This window comes from Phyllobates terribilis, unplaced genomic scaffold, assembly GCF_046119375.1.
Source record: "Phyllobates terribilis strain yellow unplaced genomic scaffold, ASM4611937v1 Scaffold_2__4_contigs__length_985480577, whole genome shotgun sequence".
NCBI lineage: Eukaryota > Metazoa > Chordata > Amphibia > Anura > Dendrobatidae > Phyllobates > Phyllobates terribilis.
In genome coordinates, this window is record NW_027362762.1 from 861721667 (window position 1) to 861743905 (window position 22239).

The window sequence follows — 22239 nt, forward strand, 5'->3', positions numbered from 1 at the left end:
CTAAAAGCAGTTGGACCCATAAGAGGTTACAGGTGATATGTAGGCTGAGTTCTGTAAAGTGGTTTTCCCGCTAAATACATTAATCACCTGTCCTAGCGAAAGATAATAAGAGTTTGCCCACTTCTCCTATGTGACAGTCCGTGAAAATTGGACTGCAATTGGATGGCATCCAAGTGCCGTCCAATTTTTTTTTTCTTCACAGACCCATAGACTTTAATTGCCAATTTTTTATCTGACCCTTGCATCAAAATTGGACGTCTCCCAAGATTTTCCGCTGACCACTCTGTCCACAAAATACCAAGGACATGTGAATGTACGAGTGCTATCTGTGAAAATCATGGATCAAGATACACCAAATTCATTAGGACCCCTCTCAATGAATTTGGCACATCTTTCCGCTGAGTCAGAATGTGCACTCTGCTCATGGACTACAGTACAGCTCTGCTATAAATTGCTCCACTTCTGTGGAGTAAATGATCGTGATGTTTTGGCCACACCCCCTTCAGCTAAGCTCCGCCTGCTTTTCAAAGCTTTGTAATAAAGACTGGCGACTTTTTAATGTTTGTTTTGTGGCATAAAATGCTCGGTAAATCGGCCCCATAGTGCGCAACCAGGTCCACAACTGAGTTCAAACGGGACGTTGGGAGCCCCATTCCCATGATTACTGGGGTTCCTATTCTGTGACCCCAGGTGACCATGCAATACTCTGGATAGGTGAGAAATTCACTTAGTGGGAAAGCCCATGTAACATGGCCGTGTTCTCATGCACTGAAAACTGCAAATGCTGCCAGTTTGAATCTCATTTCATTTCTGCAGTGTGAACATAGTCTTAGTGGCCACGATGCAGAAATGAAGCAGAAATTTTCCTGAACATTTCTGCATCTCCTTGGCAGAAAAACGCATGCAGTTTTTACATGCATTTTTGAGGCATTTTTGCCATGCGTTTTTCCGATGCATTGTATAGGCAAATCTGCCTGCAGAAACGCACAAGAATTGGTCATGTCAGGATTTTTTCTGCGAGTAAAATCCGCACAGAAAAAATTCTGACCATGTGCACAGAACTTGCAGAATGTCATAAGAAGTCATGGGATAAGGTTTGCAATGCGTTTCTGGAGCGTTTCTGCGCTGCAAATCCGCACCAAAGACCACACCAAAAACGCATCGTGGGCACACAGCCTTAAGCATGGATTTGGAAAATGAATTTTTTTTATAGCATTGCTCACATTGTAAAGGTTTCCTGCTTAGACTAGTAGGTGTATCTGCTGCAGCTTAAGTAATGTCATATTTTTTTATCCCACTGCTATAAATCACCAGTATATCTTAGCCTCAACAGTGTATATATTTTATTTTTTTAGTTAGTTGTTGGCGTACTCCAAGTGTAAGTAGTTGTAAATGTCGGCTCCAGCGTCCCATCATTCTGCCCAGATGGATGCATTATTAATCATGTCTGATAATAGTGATCTCAGTGCAGTCTGACTATATGAATGGGCTGCTACAATGAAATCATTCTTGTTTTGGTATTTTCTGCCAGTGAGACCGGTTTAGGATGACGTCCCTCATTCTCTTCCTGTACTCACCATGTGACTTCCATTTTCCGGTCAGTTTAGCTCATCTCATAACTGCAGCCTTAAATAGTATTTTACTATGTATTTCCCTGGGGTTATAAAATGAGAAAACTGCTTTTTATACGCCCACCATCCTGTAAAAAAGAAAACCCTCACGGCATCATATTGCCTGGACGAGCTATCTCAGAAGTGACAGTACGGTGTAGTATTCAATTCTCTACTAGATGGTGGCCCGATTCTAACGCATCGGGTATTCTAGAATATGTATGCGGCCGACCGGGCGCGACTAATCAGCGAAGCAGTGTTTAAATGGGTTGTGCACTACTTGTAAATTAACCCCCCAATGTATCCCCCCGGGGCCCCTAATGAATTTTGTAATTACGTCATGTCAATACTGCTTGTGACAACATCGCTGACCACGCACAGCCAGCACTTAATTCCCCCGGCTGCAGCCGGCTCTTGCTTCCACTTACATCACGACTATTTGCGGATGCAGCCAGGGGTCTCCTGTTCCGCATACCACGGTGAATGTCGGGCTGTGGGCGGGGTTATTCCCCATCGTGTCACACCCAGCATTCACCGCGCGATCTGTAAATTCGGCGCCAATATCGCTGATTGGTCCCGGCCGCGACCAATCAGCGAACCGTGTTAGTGAGGACCGGGGAGCGGCGCTGCCTGTGCGGGTACTTCCGCTGCGAGCAGCCGGGAGATGACCACCTAGCGCCGGTCATCTTCCGGCTGCATCTCCGCTGACCTCCATGCGGCTAGGGCCGCTGATCTCCCGACGGCAAGTGTGAAGAGAGGACCGGGGAGCGGCGCCGCCTAGGCCGCCGGTCGGGGAACTTCTCCTGCAAGCAGCCGGGAGATGACCGGCTAGCGCTGGTCATTTCCCGGCTGCATCGCCGCTGACCTCCCGTGCGGCAGATGAGCCGCTAATGGCCGCCATCTTGTTCTGAAATCCTGCGTCACTGATTGGTCGGGATTTCCTGGACAGACAGACAGACCGGATAAGCCGATTATATAGTAGATATTCCAGACTAGCAGAGCTCTCATGGTCTATCCCATCACTGATCGGCAATGCTTGGTTTAAAGGGTTTGTCCAGTGCTTTTTATTATCCCCCTAATGTATTCCCCCGGGGCCCATTAGGGTTTTTGTATATTCCTTGCGTTGCAGTTACTGCCTGTGAGTGGCGCTATCACTTGCCGCTCACAGGCATCACGTGACCACCCCGCTGACATCTACTGACGTCACGTCAAGTTTCGGCTGCAGCAGGGTGTACTCACTTCTGCGTTCCACGGTGGATGCTGGGCTGTGGACCCAGTTACCCCACATGTCACACCCGGCATCCGCCGCGCGCTCTCCCTCTCCTCATTCATTGGGAAAGTGTGCAGTGGATGCAGGGTGTGACACGCGGGGTAACCCTGCCCACAGTCCAGCATCCACTGCGGGGGCCGTGTCACTGATGTCACGCCTCACTTGATGTGACGTCAGCGGGGGGTCACGTGATGCCTGTGAGCGGCCTGCGATAGCGCCGCTCACAGGCAGTAACTGCAACGCAAGGTAATTACAAAAACTCTTATGGGCCCCGGGGGAATACATTGGGGGGATAATAAAAAGTAATGGACATATTCTTTAATAGTAATAATATAATACTTTTTATTTTTATAGCGCCAACATATTCTGCAGCAATTTACAATTTTAGAGGAGACTTGTACAGACAAAAAGACATTACAGAATAAACATAACTCAGATACCAAAAGGAGTGCGGGCCCTGCTCGCAAGCTACAATCTGTGATTGGAATTGAAAATAGAATTATTATTTTTCAATCTTTTTGCAATATGAATGTAAAAAAAATATTTCTAGAAGACACCTAGGGCATATAGATACATCACGTGGAAATCTCAACTAGGATATGGACATAGGCGCTATATGGTTACATCGGGTTGTATCACCATGGACAGTTCACTTTTAGCATACCTGTGATCTGTCCTAGAGGTGGATCTCTAATACCAGCTGTATGCTCAGCTCTCCTTGGCTGCTGCCACAACATCTGACGCACATGAGAAGTTTGTAGAAATTATAGTTGTACAGTTTGTCGTTTGTAGCGAATACAGTTTAAAAAGTTGTTCACATATGCATTAGAAGAATTGGGTTAATAACTTAACACAACAGTCAAAGGGGTTATCCAGGACTATTCTGCCATCACCGAGTGGTCACAGACCACTCCTGCAGGCAGTTCAGCAGCTTCTGCTAATGTCACATCGACAGGGCAGCAACTTCTGTTCCGCTCTGCTCTGTTCACTTGGCGTGACTGCCAACATCATGCTGATTGATAGCCGGCTCCCCACTGCCTAGCTGCGGAGAGCCGGCTGTCAATCAGCATGACGTTGGCTGATCGCCTCATCAACTGAGCAGCCGGAAGTAGAAGAGCTGCTCTGTTGACCTGGAGCAGCTGAATCGCCGGCAGCTCTGGGTAGAATAGGCAAGTAGCCTCTTTTAGCAACTACCTGCCTGTTAGTTTTTAACAAAACTGAAAGAAATGAACTGGAGTATAAGTTGGTATACATGCAAAGTGTAGGAGCGTGTTCACACTGGCCATTAAACAGACAAAACCTAAAATAGAAAAAAAATGAACAATGTACCCTGCTGTAAATAAGTAAAGAGCAATAGTGCATACAAATAACATGGGGTACTTAGTAAACACTGTTTTTGATAAAAAAAACAAAAAAGTGTAAAAGTCATCCCACTAGCACCAAGGTGTACCCAATCAGGACGGTTCTAACCTCTACTATTAAAACCTTACCATGTGTCAAAAACAACCTCAGTGTGAATAGGGACCCAACTATGGACACTCAGCAGCGGGGAGCTATGTAAACGTAATGCTCAAAGAAAGGGAGGCCAAGAATGGATGTAAAGTTACATGTCAGAAAAATCAGGACAGTCCCTAAACATTTAAGATTGGTTCCAAACCAAAAGTGGTATAACCTCATTTCTATGGGATGATGGCAAGAAAATCATACTTTAATACAGGTTTTATGTGAAAAGTACTGGTACATTATAAGGTGAAGACTTCAGTAATCTAGGGGATTATTCCACTCAAAATCCTGTTCTTGTTAAAGGTGTATCTGTTACTGGGTTTTTGCTTCCCCAATCTGTGAGGTGCTTGATATAGGGGCAGATATTTGATAAAATCCCTGTTTTCTCTGCCTGCAGCTCCACCAGTTCTCTGATTGCTGAGCTCTGTATAACCCCGCCAACACCACTGATTGGCACCTTCATGTATACACTGTGCATAGGCAGAAAGCTGCCAATCGGTGGTGGGGGCGGGTTACACAGAGCTCATAAATATGTACGAATACCTGGCAGCAGGCTTACTGGTCCTCTAGTGAAAAATCACTGTTTTATCAGTAGCTGATTATCAAAACTACAGCAAACAGCCCAGTGAGTGACACATCGCTGGAATCAGGGTCTCTGTCTCGATACTATGCTGCTCTCATATTAGGTGGCAAAAACCTGGAGATAGATTCCCTTTCAGTAATGTAGCCCTAGTGCCCAGATTGTGAGACGGGAGCTTGGTGCCTCACTAAAAGATGGATTGGCGGTGACCTGGTAATACAAAAAGAAGAAAGGCAGAAGTCAGGCGGCCATTACCCAACTGCAGCCCCTGTTATTATATGTAGTAGTATTGCATCTAGGCTGATATTGTAAGATAAGTGACATTATTTGGACTTCTTGATCTACAGTACTGACGCCCCAAAACAATTGGACTCCTGCAGCCTCGAGGGTCGACCTCTTTTTACAGTTTGCTGTACGATGTGTTATATTTTTCTCATTGTGAAGGGAAATACAATGTTAGGATGATGAAACCTTTCACGCTTTTACTTCCTGCCTGTATCCAGATAACAGGGAACTGGCTAGACTGCACCTTTTCTACTTCACTTTTTTCTTTAGTGACATTTTTTTGTAAGATTAACCGGCCATTAATTTATTAAAACCAGTTAATAGTTCCACTTTAATTTCCTAAACTCTACTGGAAAACGGAGAGCTGCACTTATTGTGCCTCCATATGGTTCTCTATATTGTGTCGCCATATGGTACCCTTATAGTCCTCTATATTTATGAATGTGATAGACATATGAGCATACTGTAGGAAAGAGGTGTAAATGCCATGATGCATAGCTTTACAATTTAGTTTTACATTGCAATAATACACTTGTGTGTCTTCGTATAACTGTTGTGCATAAGGTCTATTATCTCAATACATTTTTGAAAATACACTGTGTGCCGAATTATTAGGCAAGTTGTATTTTAGAGGATTATTTTTATTATTGATCAACAACTATGTTCTCAATCAACCCCAAAGACTCATAAATATCCAAGCTTAATATTTTTGGAAGTTGGAGTGTTTTTTTTTTTAGATTTGGCTATCTTAGGAGGATATCTGTTTGTGCAGGTAACTATTACTGTGCAGAATTATTAGGCAACTTAATAAAAACCAAATATAATCCCATCTCACTTGTTTATTTTCACCAGGAAACCAATATCAGTGCACACAATTTAGAAATAAACATTGCTGACATGCAAAAACAAAAACCCCAAAAATTAGTGATGAATATAGCCACCTTTCTTTATGATGACACTCAACCGCCTTCCATCCATAGATTCTGTCAGTTGCTTGCTCTGTTTTCGATCAACATTGCGTGCGGCAGCCACCACAGCCTCCCAGACACTGTTCCGAGAGGTGTACTGTTTTCCCTCCCTGTAGATCTCACATTTTATGATGGACCACAGGTTCTCTATGGGGTTCAGATCAGGTGAACAAGGGGGCCATGTCATTATTTTTTCTTCTTTTAGACCTTTACTGGCCAGCTACGTTGTGGAGTAGTTGGATGCATGTGATGGAGCATTGTCCTGCATGAAAATCATGTTTTTCTTGAACGATAGCGACTTCTTCCTGTACCACTGCTTGAAGAAGTTGTCTTCCCGAAACTGGCAGTAGGTCTGGGAGTTGAGCTTCACTCCATCCTCAACCCGAAAAGGTCCCACAAGTTCATCTTTGATGATACCAGCCCATACCAGTACCCCACCTCCACCTTGCTGGCGTGTGAGTCGGAGTGGAGCTCTCGGTCCTTTACTGATCCAGCCTCTGGCCCATCCTTCTGGCCCATCAAGAGTCACTTTCATTTCATCAGTCCATAAAACCTTTGAAAAATCAGTCTTAAGATATTTCTTGGCCCATTTTTGACGTTTTATCTTATGTTTCTTGATCAAAGGTGGTTGTTTTTCAGCCTTCCTTACCTTGGCCATGTCCCTGAGTATCGCACACCTTGTGCTTTTTGATACTCCAGTAACGTTGCAGCTCTGAAATATGGCAAAACTGGTGGCGAATGGCATCTTGGCAGCTTCACGCTTGATTTTCCTCAATTCATCGGCAGTTATTTTGCGCCTTTTTTAGCCAACACGCTTCTTGCGACCCTGTTGGCTATTTGCCATGAAACGCTTGATTGTTCGGTGATCACGCTTCAAAAGTTTGGAAATTTCAAGACTGCTGCATCCCTCTGCAAGACGGCTCACAATTTTGGACTTTTCAGAGCCTGTCAAATCTCTCTTCTGACCCATTTTGCCAAAGGAAAGGAAGTTGCCTAATAATTAAGCACACCTTATATAGGGTGTTGATGTCATTAGTCAACACCCCTCCTCATTACAGAGATGCACATCACCAGATTTACTTAATTGGTAGTTGGCTCTCAAGCCTATGCAGCTTGGAGTAGGACAACATGTATAAAAAGTATCATGTGATCAAAATACTCATTTGCCTAATAATTGTGCATGCATATATATACTGTATACCATATATATACATCTATAGAAATAGGTGTATATATCTGTCTATATAAGCAGTTAAATAGATACGGTAATCAAAGATACAATAATGTATATGACCTCATGCTAAAAACTAAAACTTAAAAATCAAAAGCAAAAGTTGGCCATGTGGGTCCTGTGCAACCAGTATCACTCCTTCATTTCATCTTGTAACAATTTTGGATTTTTCAGGGCTGGTTAAATCTCTTTTTTGGCCAATTTTGCCTGAGAAAAACAAGCTGCCTACTAATTCTGCACACCTTGATAAAGTATGGTGTATGCTTAGGCCTCACCCTCCTCATCACCTGATACACATCACCTGATCTGCTTCATCCAATCAGCAGTCAAGTTTATACAGCGCGGAGATGGAAAATCTGCATAAAATGATGATATGGTCAAAATCCTCACTGCCTAATAATTCTGCACACAGTGTACATTCAGACTCAACGCCGCAAAACCACAAAGGAACACATTTCAAAACAAGGAGTAAAGAAACATATGAAAAATTCAAAATGTGTTACATCCCCTGTTAGGTGGAGTTCTGACATCTGTGAAATATATATGCCTATGAAGCTGTCTGATTCGAGTCAGAAGACTTGCTGCCATTCCTTACATCTAAATTGCCCCTAGCTTTGATGACCGCTTTACACAACCCCTTGGCATTTTCTCAAGCAGCTTAATCAGATAGTCACCTGCAATGGTTACCAATGAACAGGTATGCCTCTTTAAGAGTCCATTTGTGGCATCACTGGCCTTCTGAGTTTTTTTTGACCATCCGGTGTGTTTTGCAGAAGTCGTGTTAGAGCACCGTTCCATACAGTGCTGAGCCCTATTCCACAAATGTTCTAAGTCAGAATGTTGCAATAACTACTCAACTAAGTAAAGAGAAATGACAACCCATCATAACTTTAAGACATGAAGGTCAGTCATTCTGGAAAATTGCTAGAACCATGAAGGTATCCTCAAGTGGACACTCGAGTATTAATAATAACTATGATGAAACTAGATTTTATGAGCACCGAACCAGTAAAGGAAGACCAAGAATTATCTTTGCTGCAGAAGATAAGTTCATCAAAGTTACCAGCATCAGAACCCGCAAATTGACACCACATCAGATAACAGCCCTCATAAATGATGCACAGACATCAAATACCAGACATAGCTCCACATCAACTCTCTAGAGGAGATTGCAAGAAGCAGGCCCTTATGGTCAAATTGTAAAGAAACCACTACTCAGAACCACAAGTATAAGATAAGGTATAAGATAAAATAAGAAGCTTGTTTGGACAAAGTAATATAAAAACTGGACATTAGAAAAGTGGACATCTGCACTGTGGTCTGAGACAAAATTTGAGATTTTTGGTACCAACTGCTATGTCTTTGTGAGACGTAGAAAAGGTGAGAGGATGACTTTTACATGTCTGGTGCCCACTGTGAAGCAAGAAGCAGGAGATGTGATGGTGTAGGGGTGATTTGTTGGTGACACTGTTAGTGATTTATTCCAAATTCAAGGCATTCATTTATTCCAAATTCAAGCCCCAGCATGACTAGCACAACATTCTGCAAAGACATGCCATATCATCTGGTTTGCACTTAGTGGGACCATCATTTGTGTTGCAACAGGACAATGACCCAAAACACAGATTCAGGCTATGTGACCAAGAAGAAAAGTAATGTAGTGGAGTGCTGCATTAGATGACATCGCCTCCATAATCACCCAACCTCAAACCAATTAAGATGGTTTGGGATCACAGCATATTGGACTACAAAATGAAGGCAAAGTAGCCAACAAGTGCTCTGCACATCTGGGAACTCAATACTGTTGAAAGCCACTACAGGTGTCTACCTGGTGAAGATACTTGAGAGAATGCAAAGGATGTGTAAAGCTGTCAGAGTAAAGGGGGGTAACTTTGAGGAATCTACAGTTTAACACACATTCTGGTCTGTTAAATACATGTTTCTTTACTCCTTGTTTCCATATGTATTCTCGCGCGCGCCCTTTCTCTCTCGCGCGCGCCCTTTCTCTCTCTCTCGCGCCCTTTCTCTCTCTCGGGCGCCCTTTCTCTCTCTCGCGCTCCCTTTCTCTCTCTCGCGCGCCCTTTCTCTCTCTCGCGCGCCCTTTCTCTCTCTCGCGCGCCCTTTCTCTCTCTCGCGCGCCCTTTCTCTCTCTCGCGCGCCCTTTCTCTCTCTCGCGCGCCCTTTCTCTCTCTCGCGCGCCCTTTCTCTCTCGCGCGCCCTTTCTCTCTCGCGCGCCCTTTCTCTCGCGCGCCCTTTCTCTCGCGCGCCCTTTCTCTCTCTCTCGCGCCCTTTCTCTCTCTCTCGCGCCCTTTCTCTCTCTCGCGCGCCCTTTCTCTCGCGCGCCCTTTCTCTCTCTCTCGCGCCCTTTCTCTCTCTCTCGCGCCCTTTCTCTCTCTCGCGCGCCCTTTCTCTCTCTCGCGCGCCCTTTCTCTCTCTCGCGCGCCCTTTCTCTCTCTCGCGCGCCCTTTCTCTCTCTCGCGCGCCCTTTCTCTCTCGCGCGCCCTTTCTCTCTCGCGCGCCCTTTCTCTCGCGCGCCCTTTCTCTCGCGCGCCCTTTCTCTCGCGCGCCCTTTCTCTCGCGCGCCCTTTCTCTCGCGCGCCCTTTCTCTCGCGCGCCCTTTCTCTCTCGCGCCCTTTCTCTCTCTCTCGCGCCCTTTCTCTCTCTCTCGCGCCCTTTCTCTCTCTCTCGCGCCCTTTCTCTCTCTCTCGCGCCCTTTCTCTCTCTCTCGCGCCCTTTCTCTCTCTCTCGCGCCCTTTCTCTCTCTCTCGCGCCCTTTCTCTCTCTCGCGCCCTCTCTCTCGCGCGCCCTTTCTCTCTCTCTCGCGCCCTTTCTCTCTCTCTCGCGCCCTCTCTCTCTCTCGCGCCCTTTCTCTCTCTCTCGCGCCCTTTCTCTCTCGCGCCCTTTCTTCTGTCTCTCGCACGCCCTTCTGTCTCTCGCGCGCCCTTTCTTCTGTCTCTCGCGCGCCCTTTCTTCTGTCTCTCGCGCGCCCTTTCTTCTGTCTCTCGCGCGCCCTTTCTTCTGTCTCTCGCGCGCCCTTTCTTCTGTCTCTCGCGCGCCCTTTCTTCTGTCTCTCGCGCGCCCTTTCTTCTGTCTCTCGCGCGCCCTTTCTTCTGTCTCTCGCGCGCCCTTTCTTCTGTCTCTCGCGCGCCCTTTCTTCTCTCTCTCGCGCGCGCGCCCTTTCTCTCTCTCTCTCGCGCCCTTTCTCTCTCTCTCGCGCCCTTTCTCTCTCGCGCCCTTTCTCTCTCTCTCGCGCCCTTTCTCTCTCTCTCGCGCCCTTTCTTCTCTCTCTCGCGCCCTTTCTTCTGTCTCTCGCGCCCTTTCTTCTGTCTCTCGCGCCCTTTCTTCTGTCTCTCGCGCCCTTTCTTCTGTCTCTCGCGCGCCCTTTCTTCTGTCTCTCGCGCGCCCTTTCTTCTGTCTCTCGCGCCCTTTCTTCTCTCTCGCGCGCCCTTTCTTCTGTCTCTCGCGCGCCCTTTCTTCTGTCTCTCGCGCGCCCTTTCTTCTGTCTCTCGCGCGCCCTTTCTTCTGTCTCTCGCGCGCCCTTTCTTCTCTCTCTCGCGCGCCCTTTCTTCTCTCTCTCGCGCGCCCTTTCTTCTCTCTCTCGCGCGCCCTTTCTTCTCTCTCTCGCGCGCCCTTTCTTCTCTCTCTCGCGCGCCCTTTCTTCTCTCTCTCGCGCGCCCTTTCTTCTCTCTCTCGCGCGCCCTTTCTTCTGTCTCTCGCGCGCCCTTTCTTCTGTCTCTCGCGCGCCCTTTCTTCTGTCTCTCGCGCGCCCTTTCTTCTGTCTCTCGCGCGCCCTTTCTTCTGTCTCTCGCGCGCCCTTTCTTCTGTCTCTCGCGCGCCCTTTCTTCTGTCTCTCGCGCGCCCTTTCTTCTGTCTCTCGCGCGCCCTTTCTTCTGTCTCTCTCGCGCCCTTTCTTCTGTCTCTCTCGCGCCCTTTCTTCTGTCTCTCTCGCGCCCTTTCTTCTGTCTCTCTCGCGCCCTTTCTTCTGTCTCTCTCGCGCCCTTTCTTCTGTCTCTCTCGCGCCCTTTCTTCTGTCTCTCTCGCGCCCTTTCTTCTGTCTCTCGCGCGCCCTTTCTTCTGTCTCTCGCGCGCCCTTTCTTCTGTCTCTCGCGCGCCCTTTCACTCTCTCGCGCGCCCTTTCTCTCTCTCTCGCGCGCCCTTTCTCTCTCTCTCGCGCGCCCTTTCTCTCTCTCTCGCGCGCCCTTTCTCTCTCTCGCGCGCGCCCTTTCTCTCTCTCGCGCGCGCCCTTTCTCTCTCTCGCGCGCGCGCCCTTTCTCTCTCGGTCTCTCTTTCTCGCGCGCCCTCTCTCTCGCGCCCTCTCTCTCGCGCCCTCTCTCTCGCGCCCTCTCTCTCGCGCCCTCTCTCTCTGTCTCTCTCGCGCCCGCTCTCCTCAATACTCCTTTTTACAAAGAATTGTTATGAGTACTGCTGATCCAGCCTTGTATTCGCACTGTGCTGTCAAACTTTGAGTTTCTGAAGAAAACGATGTGACCCTCTGTAAATCTTCTCCTTGAACTGCCAACACTTCTGTCAGTGCACAAACAATGGCCGTTCTGTTTGCCGCTCTTGCCTCCGTCACTTTTAACATGGCTCCTCCAAACTTTCCACTTCTGTCCGGGACAGGTAGAAAACCACAGTGCTGACTGTACAGAACAGTGGATCCTTTATGTTCCGGCTCCCTGCGTGCCCTTGTTTTAGCTCACTTTCCGGGATGCCAGTAATTCTGGCCTCCGCAGCCGCTTCATGAACCAGTCATTTGAATGTTTGTACGTGCAAGTCAAACTTGCCAACTACGGCCTAAAAATAACCCTGGCTGGCAATGCCTCCCGCCTGCAATATGGGTTTTGCATCAAGTTCATTTGATTTAGAGGAGGAGACTGGAAATGATAGTTTCTCAGCAGACGATTAGTATTGTGCTGTGCCTGTAGCAGCCATTATTCTACATCTGGCGATGGCTACGTGACTGTACGAAAGGCAAGCTACTAAACAAAGCGCCATCACTCCCCCGTCTATAATAAGAGCTCTTTAGATTGTCCTCCTTCATCTCTATGCCCAGAGATGAGAATATCTCACATGCTAATACGCTTTGCTTTTCATTGGATTTCAAATGGAGACTTTGATCATGGTGACACTGAATTGATTTATGTGGGCAATGCAGCGATTATGGGGAACAAAGCCGAATACTGCCCATTTGTGGCATTTAATTAGACGCATTATTCACATTGCCTGCAGATAAGGATCAGGGGACGTCGCTGTCATTGCTCATGTAAGGAACAGTACAACACCTGTGTGTGTATTGTCTCTTCTCTACATACACATTATCAATTTCTATGCAGAAAGCTACCAATCAGATTCTTCTCACATCTAGGAGATGGCTGCAGTTAGCCAATCGTGTCAGGTTAGACCAATGGAAATCTGTTACATCAGTTTAAGGACTCATTCAGACATCAGTTTTTCTGGTACAAGTGCCATTCTATTTTTTCATGGATGGTACTCGTACCTATGATAGTCTATGGGGGGTTCACATGTCCAATTTTTTTTTTTCCCGAAAGACGGAGTGTTCCACACAAAAACACAGAATCCAAAATTGATCAGGGTGTTGGATCCAACTCACTGGTGTAAGTCTATGGAAATGTGTGAGAAATAATGGACATCACTCTGATGCCATCCGTGTTCTGTTTTTCACAGACTGTATGATAGATGTTTGAAAAACTTCCATTGTTTTAGTTTTATCCAAGAAAAACTACTGAAACTCTGACCAAGCTGATGGTCAAACTCTGATCAAAAACTCTGATCAACCCTGACCATTTTTTTGCATACGAAAACAATGATGTCTGAATGAGCCCTAAGACCAAGTTCAGACTAGCGTGGAACTTTATGGCCCAGTCACTTCCACCACGGCAGATGTATAGCGGACAGGGACAGGACCAGACTAGCGCATGCTGTGATCTCCTTCACAGGGACCTGAGTTGGATAATCGCCCGTGTCTACTAGCACATAATCTAACAATGGTCCATCTACTGTCCTGTCTGCAGTCCGTAGCACACTAGGACTGAGAATATATTCATCTGAACTTCGCCTATAGCTGGTCATTGGCATGAAATGATCTGTAGATTGACAGATCCAGCTTAGTTATAAGGCCTCGATACACCTCAAACTAAAGTTGTCTGAAACCGCTGATGGTCTAATTTGTATGGTAACCTCCCCATTCTCGCCCAGCAAACTGTCGGGGACGAGAAGGATCCGACACGCACTTTGGATTTCCAACCGAAGGTCGATCCTTATGTTCTCTGAGAGAGAAGTCAACACCGGAGGGGTCTGGCAGTGGCTCCTCATAGAGAACACAGAAGCCGATAACTCCTGTGTTTGGAGAAGTTGGTGAAGATTGAAAGATCATTCAGCCGACAGCTTTCTAATGTGTTTACACTGTGGTAGATCGCTCACTCAGCTGCACACGGAGATAGACACAGGTACGCTGTCTCTTTAAATCTCTTGTTGGTTTATTATAATGTGTCATAAGCCAACATTGAGTCCATGAAAATAAACAGCCCTTTGGGCAAAATGGGAAAACAACTAAAACAATGTGGTCACGCACAACACAGTCCTTGTGTTAGCAGGGGTCCGCCTGCTCAGAGTTAGCAACTCCACATGGTTCAGGTCAGCACAGAACACACATCACCTGTCTGAAGTATGCCTCTCCAGGTACTGGGCCTGCTGAGGCATTCAGTGTATTTAACACCCCCCCCCCAGACCACACCCTGGGGTGGAGATGTGGAGAGCAACCTCCTGCCTGCTCTATGGTTGTTATCATAAAAGCATTCTCTCTTAGAAATGGTGACTTAACCCCTCCTTGCACATAACATGCTGGAGGAAACTTAACTGCTTTAATTCACTGAGGCTAATATCCTCAGGGAAACATATCTCCCCTCCAGCAATTTACTAGTGACTTTGTCACAACACGTATGATTAGGATCAGTTAGAACGCAGCCAATCGACCTACAATCAGATGTTGTGCACAAAAGGAAATGTGACGCACTTGCATAAACATATGATTGACGGGAATTATCTGATGAGACCATACACGTCTAGTTTCTGCTCACAATGGCTGAGAAATCCCAACATGATGTGAATGTTCTGGCAAACAGTGGTCAGTGGGGTTTGTTGTTTTTTATTTTAATCTTAACACATTCCCTGTTCTTTTCTGCACTTGTATACACTATAGGCCCATGCAGTAAAGGTCTTGGGGTCCCTGTGGCAGATCTCATCCTCACATGTCTGTATCTTGTGTGCCATGTGTTAGTCCTGACACGTTACTGGAGGACGGATGGTTTGGCTGCGATTTTGTACAATTGACAAGCTTTCTACTTGTGGGAACTGGTTGACAGTACATGTTGTGGCCAGTTTTTCCTTCTTTGGTATAGTGTTATTTTTATATTTCCGTATTCGTTGTGCCGTGATTTGACTAGTGTAATAGTTTAGTATAATATTGCAAAATTACTTTATTTTGTCTTTACAGGTTGAAAGGTAGTCCAGGACCCATGTAAACTATAGTCATAGACATTTAATACATTTTTAATTCTGTCTCCCACAACTTGATGTCCTACAACTTTTCCCTATAGCACTGTTCATCCTGAGCCTCCTAAATAATAAACCTGAAACGGAAAGAGGTCAGGTCTACTGTGGCACTAAGGCCACATTCACACACACTTTTTTTTTTTTTTTCATCCTTTTAGAATGGACCATTTTTTTCTCTTGTCATCCGCGTTGCATTGTTTTTTGGGGGTGGGGTTTTTTGCATCTGGTATTAAAAACTGAAGAAGATGAAATGTCTGAGCTTTTTTTTTATCCATACTCCTTACAATGAATCAGTGAAAAATGGATAAAAACACATATGGAAAAGTGAAGTACAAGCTATGTCTTTCATGTTTTATCCTTTTTATACAGATCCCCAGAAAATTTAAAGGGAACCTGTCACATCCTAGTTGCTATGTACACTGCCCCCACTGCTTTGTTAGTGATACAATGTGCATCACTAACGAGCTGTGTTCATGAAAATCGGTGGTGGTATAATGATGTTATAACGTTTTATATATACAGGTTGGGCCGTTTATATGGATACACTTAAATTAAATGGAAATGGTTGGTGATATCAACTTCCTGTTTGTGGCACATTAGTATATGGGAGGGGGACAACTTTTCCAGATGGGTGGTGACCATGGCGGCCATTTTGAAGTCGGCCATTTTGGATCCAACTTTATTTTTTTCAATGGGAAGAGGGTCGTGTGACACATCAAACTTATTGAGAATTTCATAAGAAAAACAATGGTGTGCTTGGTTTTAACTGAACTTTATTCTTTCATGAGTTTTTTTACAAGTTTATGACCAGTTATAAAATGAGTTCAAAGTGCTGCCCATTGTGTTGGATTGTCAATGCAACCCTCTTCTCCCATTCTTGACACACTGATAGCAGCACCGCAGAAGAAATGCTAGCACAGGCTTCCAGTATCCGTTGTTGCTATCAATGTGTCAATGCTATCAATGGGCAGCACTTTGAACACATTTTATAAGTGGTCATAAACTTGTAAAAAACTCATGAAAGAATAAAGTTCCGTTAAAACCAAGTACACCATTGTTTTTGTTATGAAATTCTCAATAAGTTTGTGTCACATGACCCTCTTCCCATTGAAAAAAAATAAAGTTGATATCACCAACCATTCCCATTTAATTTAGGTGTATCCATATAAATGGCCCACCCTGTACTTTATCTTAGCTGCTCGTATTCAGTCATAGGGGTGTGATTCTCAGATTCAGTCATGGGCGGTTGCTGCGTTCAGTTAGTGCTGGCGCCGCCCATGACCTTTTAAGCGCTAGGTTTGAGGGGCGCATGCGCATTTCCACACGTCGGGCCGCTGGTCCGACGCGTGCGCACGGAGGCTGTGTGATTACCAGCTTCAATGCACACCCGCTGTGACCTGTGTCTCCCGGCGCATGTGCGGTCAATGTATCGTGCGGTCACCGCTGCAGTGTCACACAGCCTCAGTGCACACGCGCCTGACCAGCGGCCCGACGTGTGGAAATGCGCATGCGCCCCTCAAACCTAGCGCTTGCCAGGAGGAATATCCAAATGTCATGGGCGGCGCCAGCACTGAGTGAACGCGTCGTCCGCCCATGACTGAATCTGAGAATCAATCCCCTATGACTGAAACAAGCAGGTAAGATAAAGTGTATATAATGTTATAACATCATTATACTACCACCGATTTTCATGAAAACAGCTTGTTAGTGATGCACATTGCATCACTAGCAGCGCTATGGGGGCAGTGTACATAGCAATTAGGACCTGACAGGTTCCCGTTAGAGGGATTGTCCAGGCTTGGGATCCAAGTCTGAAGTCACTTTATCTGACTGCAGATTTGTTAGTTTTCACAGTGCACAGTGTGCGCACTGTCAGGATTTTCCGGGAGTGAGCAGGCGTGTGACCGTAAGTATGCAATTTGCATACATGCAGTCACATGCTGACTAGATGTCTGCAGCCTCGCTCAATACAAGTGAATTGAGCAAGGAGGGACAAGTCTAGTCGGAATGTGGCCAGAAGTATGCAAGTCGTTCTTGGTACGGGAGAATCCAGAATCCTGGGAATTTACAAGTCTGCAGTCTCATAGAGAGACTGTAGACGTGGTCTCCAAGCCCCTTTAATGACTACCCCTTTAATGATTCGCAAAGTGGATGAGCATAGGACAGGCTCTGAGTCTCATGGACTGGAGATATGGATCAGTGGGTGTCTATGGATTCATTTCCTTCCTAATAAAAAAACAAAACAAAAACTGACAGTGAACGGCCTGTCACATGAATGTGTGAATGAAGCCTGAGTGTTTAGATCTGTATTTGGACACCAATAAAAATCTATGAGCCCATACTTGAGCTGTTTGCCTTGTACTTCTCACAGAGCTATTCTCCCCTATAAGCATCGCTGTGTGTACAGGATTCTGTGCCCTACGGGGATAGCCACAGATCGACACTATGAAACTAATAGGGTCTCTGGGGGCCCTATAGAATGTGTTGACTTTGTAGAGGAGACTAGGAAAATAGGAATATGGCTCAATATAATGTCAGGACTGCTTTCCTGGTACATATGTATTTTATATTTATTTTGCTTGTACACAGAAGGTATTGTCATAACATGAGATAATTATTATGTGTAGGGTATACACCAAACAAAAGTACAAAGGTTCAGCAAAGTGTAAATCCAGCAAGTCCGCCACAAGTTAGATACAGAAGTGCTTAGATCTTCTTCAAGGAGTCAGTCACTTTCCCTTTTGTCCTTTTAATAGCTGAAATGCTGTAAGTACATAGGAGAGCCGGTGGTGGTCTTGTTGCCAATACAAAGTCATTACTGATTGCTCAAAATAATCAGAAATAAACTTTACAAAAAGAGTAATAATGTGATAAGATATATTACATGCTTACTTGTGCTGCATCCTGAGGACCTGTCACCCAGCTAAAAGTGGGCAGTTTTTGCACTTACTTTATGCCTGCTGCTCTCCCGAGTATTTTTTTTTTTTTTTTTTTTACCGTGCCGCACAGTTCTCAAGATAAGGACCTTATATAGCGCCACTTTGTATGGTGTTTACCAAGGAGGTGTGTCTCAGACTAATAATACAGAGCAGCCTAAAGACACACCCCTGAGAATCCTGTAAGCACCGCCCCCTTGGAGAATTATTGTAAGTCTATGGTATCTTGTTCTCAGTATCATCAATTAAGGATATGTTCACACATACGTAACTTTTTTCATGCGTTTTATTTTTCCGCATCAAAAATGCAGTCTATGTCCAGAAATTCCGCACATATTTGGTGCATTTATTTATTTTATTTTACTCACTGTATAGCACCATTAATTCCACAGCGCTTTACAGACATAATCATCACTGTCCCCATTGGGGCTCACAATATAGATTCCCTATCAGTATGTCTTTGGAGTGTGGGAGGAAACTGGAGAACCCGGAGGAAACCCACGCAAACACAGGGAGAACATACAAACTCCTTGCAGATGTTGTCCTTGGTGGGATTTGAACCCAGGACCTCAGCACTGCAAAGCAACAGTGCTAACCACTGAGCCATTTATTTATTTTTCTTGTGCAAAACCGCTTTGATCTCAATGCCAATGCGGAAAAAACTTGCAGGAAAAACACACCACAGGTCATAAGAGGCAATAAAATAAAAATAAGATAAGGAATAAAAAAAGATGCCATTTGTGAATGAGATTTTAAATATCTCACTATTAATTTTGCTGTTACTGTAAAACACCACGGGCCCTATTCATCATGACTGGTGTTTGGTTCGCCAGTCTTGATGGAGACAGCACTGGAGTAAGATGCGCCGAATTCATGAATTAATGAACAAGGCACATCTTACAACTGCTTGCCATCTCCACCTGAAATGCTACTATAGTGCATTTTTTGAGTCATTTACACTGCTAAAATGGCGTAACTTTTAATAAATTTGCCGTGCAGGCTTCTACCATGCCCTGTTCTACCCACTTTAGTGGGGCTGGCTTCAAAAAGCCAAAAGTCAGCAACTTTTTGGGCAACTTCAAGATGTTTTATACCAGAAAACTGGTGAAAATACTTTTGATGAATCTGGTCTGCTTTTTTCCCCCACACAAAGAAATGTGTGGGAAGAACACAGAAAACTGTATGAACAAACCCTTACATTGGGAAAGCAGCAGTTTCCCACAGTGTGTTTCCAAAGCTGAAGAAGGGTCACGTTAGCCTTGGGACCTGAGCGGTGCTGAGATCTACTGAAGACCGTGTTTTTAGTGTTTTAATACACTAAATTACATACATAGTTAGCAGGGATTAAGGCTATGTGCCCACGATGCGGAAATGAAGCAGAAAATTTCCGCTTCATTTCTGCATCTCCTTGCCCGGAAAAACACGTGCGGAATTTGACACGCGTTTTTGAAGCGTTTTGCACATGCGGAATTGCCTTGCGTTTTTCTAATACATTGAGAAGGCAATTCCGCATGCGTATACGCACATGTAATGGACATGCTGCGGAAAATTCCGCAGCTTGGGCATTGAAATTGCGGATTGACATTGGGGACCATGGGGGAAGGATTACCAAGCATTTTACAAGCGTTTACGCTGCGAAAATTACGCAGCAAAAAACGCTTGAAAAACTCATCGCGGGCACGGACCCTAATGGTAATTTTTAAGGTGGTGGGGGGACTTTATTTTTTTAAGATAGTTTTTAATGATTAATTTGGAATCGCATAACATAAGGGGATGTGCCGCCCAAATGAGGGAGGAGACCCTGAAACTCAGACATGTATTGGGAAAAAATTCCAGTTTAACATCAAATATATATATATATATTGTGTGTGTATACGTATACACGTGTGTGTGTACATATGTATGTATATATATACAGTACAGACCAAAAGTTTGGACACCTTCTCATTTAAAGATTTTTCTGTATTTTCATGACTATGAAAATTGTACATTCACACTGAAGGCATCAAAACTATGAATTAACACATGTGGAATTATATACTTAACAAAAAAGTGTGAAACAACTGAAAAAATGTCTTATATTCTAGGTTCTTCAAAGTAGCCTCCTTTTGCTTTGATGACTGCTTTGCACACTCTTGGCATTCTCTTGATGAGCTTCAAGAGGTAGTCACCGGAAATGGTCTTCCACAATCTTGAAGGAGTTCCCAGAGATGCTTAGCACTTGTTGGCCCTTTTGCCTTCACTCTGCGGTCCAGCTCACCCCAAGCCATCTCGATTGGGTTCAGGTCTGGTGACTGTGGAGGCCAGGTCATCTGGCGTAGCACCCCATCACTCTCCTTCTTGATCAAATAGCCCTTACACAGCCTGGAGGTGTGTTTGGGGTCATTGTCCTGTTGAAAAATAAATGATGGTCCAACTAAACGCAAACTGGATGGAATAGCTTGCCGCTACAAGATGCTGTGGTAGCCATGCTGGTTCAATATGCCTTCAATATTGAATAAATCCCCAACAGTGTTACCAGCAAAGCACCCACACACCATCACACCTCCTCCTCCATGCTTCACGGTGGGAACCAGGCATGTAGAGTCCATCCGTTCACCTTTTCTGCGTCGCACAAAGACACGGTGGTTGGAACCAAAGATCTCAAATTTGGACTCATCAGACCAAAGCACAGATTTCCACTGGTCTAATGTCCATTCCTTGTGTTCTTTAGCCCAAACAAGTCTCTTCTGCTTGTTGCCTGTCCTTAGCAGTGGTTTCCTAGCAGCTATTTTACCATGAAGGCCTGCTGCACAAAGTCTCCTCTTAACAGTTGTTGTAGAGATGTGTCTGCTGCTAGAACTCTGTGTGGCATTGACCTGGTCTCTAATATGATCTGCTGTTAACCTGCGATTTCTGAGGCTGGTGACTCGGATAAGCTTATCCTCAGAAGCAGAGGTGACTCTTGGTCTTCCTTTCCTGGGGCGGTCCTCATGTGAGCCAGTTTCTTTGTAGCGCTTGATGGTTTTTGCAACTGCACTTGGGGACACTTTCAAAGTTTGCCCAATTTTTCGGACTGACTGACCTTCATTTCTTAAAGTAATGATGGCCACTGATTTTTCTTTACTTAGCTGCTTTTTTCTTGCCATAATACAAATTCTAACAGTCTATTCAGTAGGACTATCAGCTGTTTATCCACCAGACTTCTGCACAACACAACTGATGGTCCCAACCCCATTTATAAGGCAAGAAATCCCACTTATTAAACCTGACAGGGCACACCTGTGAAGTGAAAACCATTTCCTGTGACTGCCTCTTGAAGCTCATCAAGAGAATGCCAAGAGTGTGCAAAGCAGTCATCAAAGCAAAAGGTGGCTACTTTGAAGAACCTAGAATATAAGACATATTTTCAGTTGTTTCACACTTTTTTGTTAAGTATATAATTCCACATGTGTTAATTCATAGTTTTGATGCCTTCAGTGTGAATGTACAATTTTCAAAGTCATGAAAATACAGAAAAACCTTTAAACGAGAAGGTGTGTCCAAACTTTTGGTCTGTACTAATTTTATATATATGTATGTGTGTAAAATTGAAAATTGTATTAAGACATTGTGGCTATTGGCCAAAAAAGACAAGAAATCAGTGAAGGGAACCCAGACTACTGGTCCAGGAATACTGACAATCCGTAAGGCTGTTAGGGAAACTTTCTATATTTCAAACCTTATTTATTTATAAAATAGCCTGTAATGTGTTTACAAGTAGTCTGTGTGAATGAGGGTCACAAAACATTACATTCTCAACATATAATATGCTTAATTTCTGACCAACATAATCATACAGACTTAATTATTGAAACAATAAATATGCATGCTAGGCTTGGGGGATATGGATATTAATTACTTTCTTTGTTATTGCACATTTTGTAGCTAATTTAATGCATATCCCACATACCATGCTGCAGATATATAAAGTGTGTAGACAACACACTAAATAGGTTAAATGAATCTCACTTCTGCTGTCAGGCATCACACACACATTAATCAATTGAATGGAAATGTAACATATTAGTATAATAAAAGGTAGATAACCATTACTGTGACTGCGATAGTACACCAGCCCAGACTCCCCAACGCGCGTTTCGCAATTGTTGCTTCCTCAGGGGTCAGCGAGATATCTGCAGACACTTGTTCTGTGTGTCTAGTGTCTCCTCAGCTGCCGCTTGCCGCGATAGTACGTCTCCGTTGCTGCATGCCGTGACAGTAGGTCTCTGCTGCTGCGTGCCTTATTAGTACGATTCCAAAAAA

At 44.8% G+C, this 22239-nt stretch overlaps 1 protein-coding gene across 4 annotated transcripts in view; it reads left to right on the plus strand.

The window, feature by feature from the left end:
* Window positions 1–22239, plus strand: part of ABR (ABR activator of RhoGEF and GTPase) — a 424780-nt gene that overhangs the window by 219695 nt on the left and 182846 nt on the right. The window lies entirely within an intron of this gene.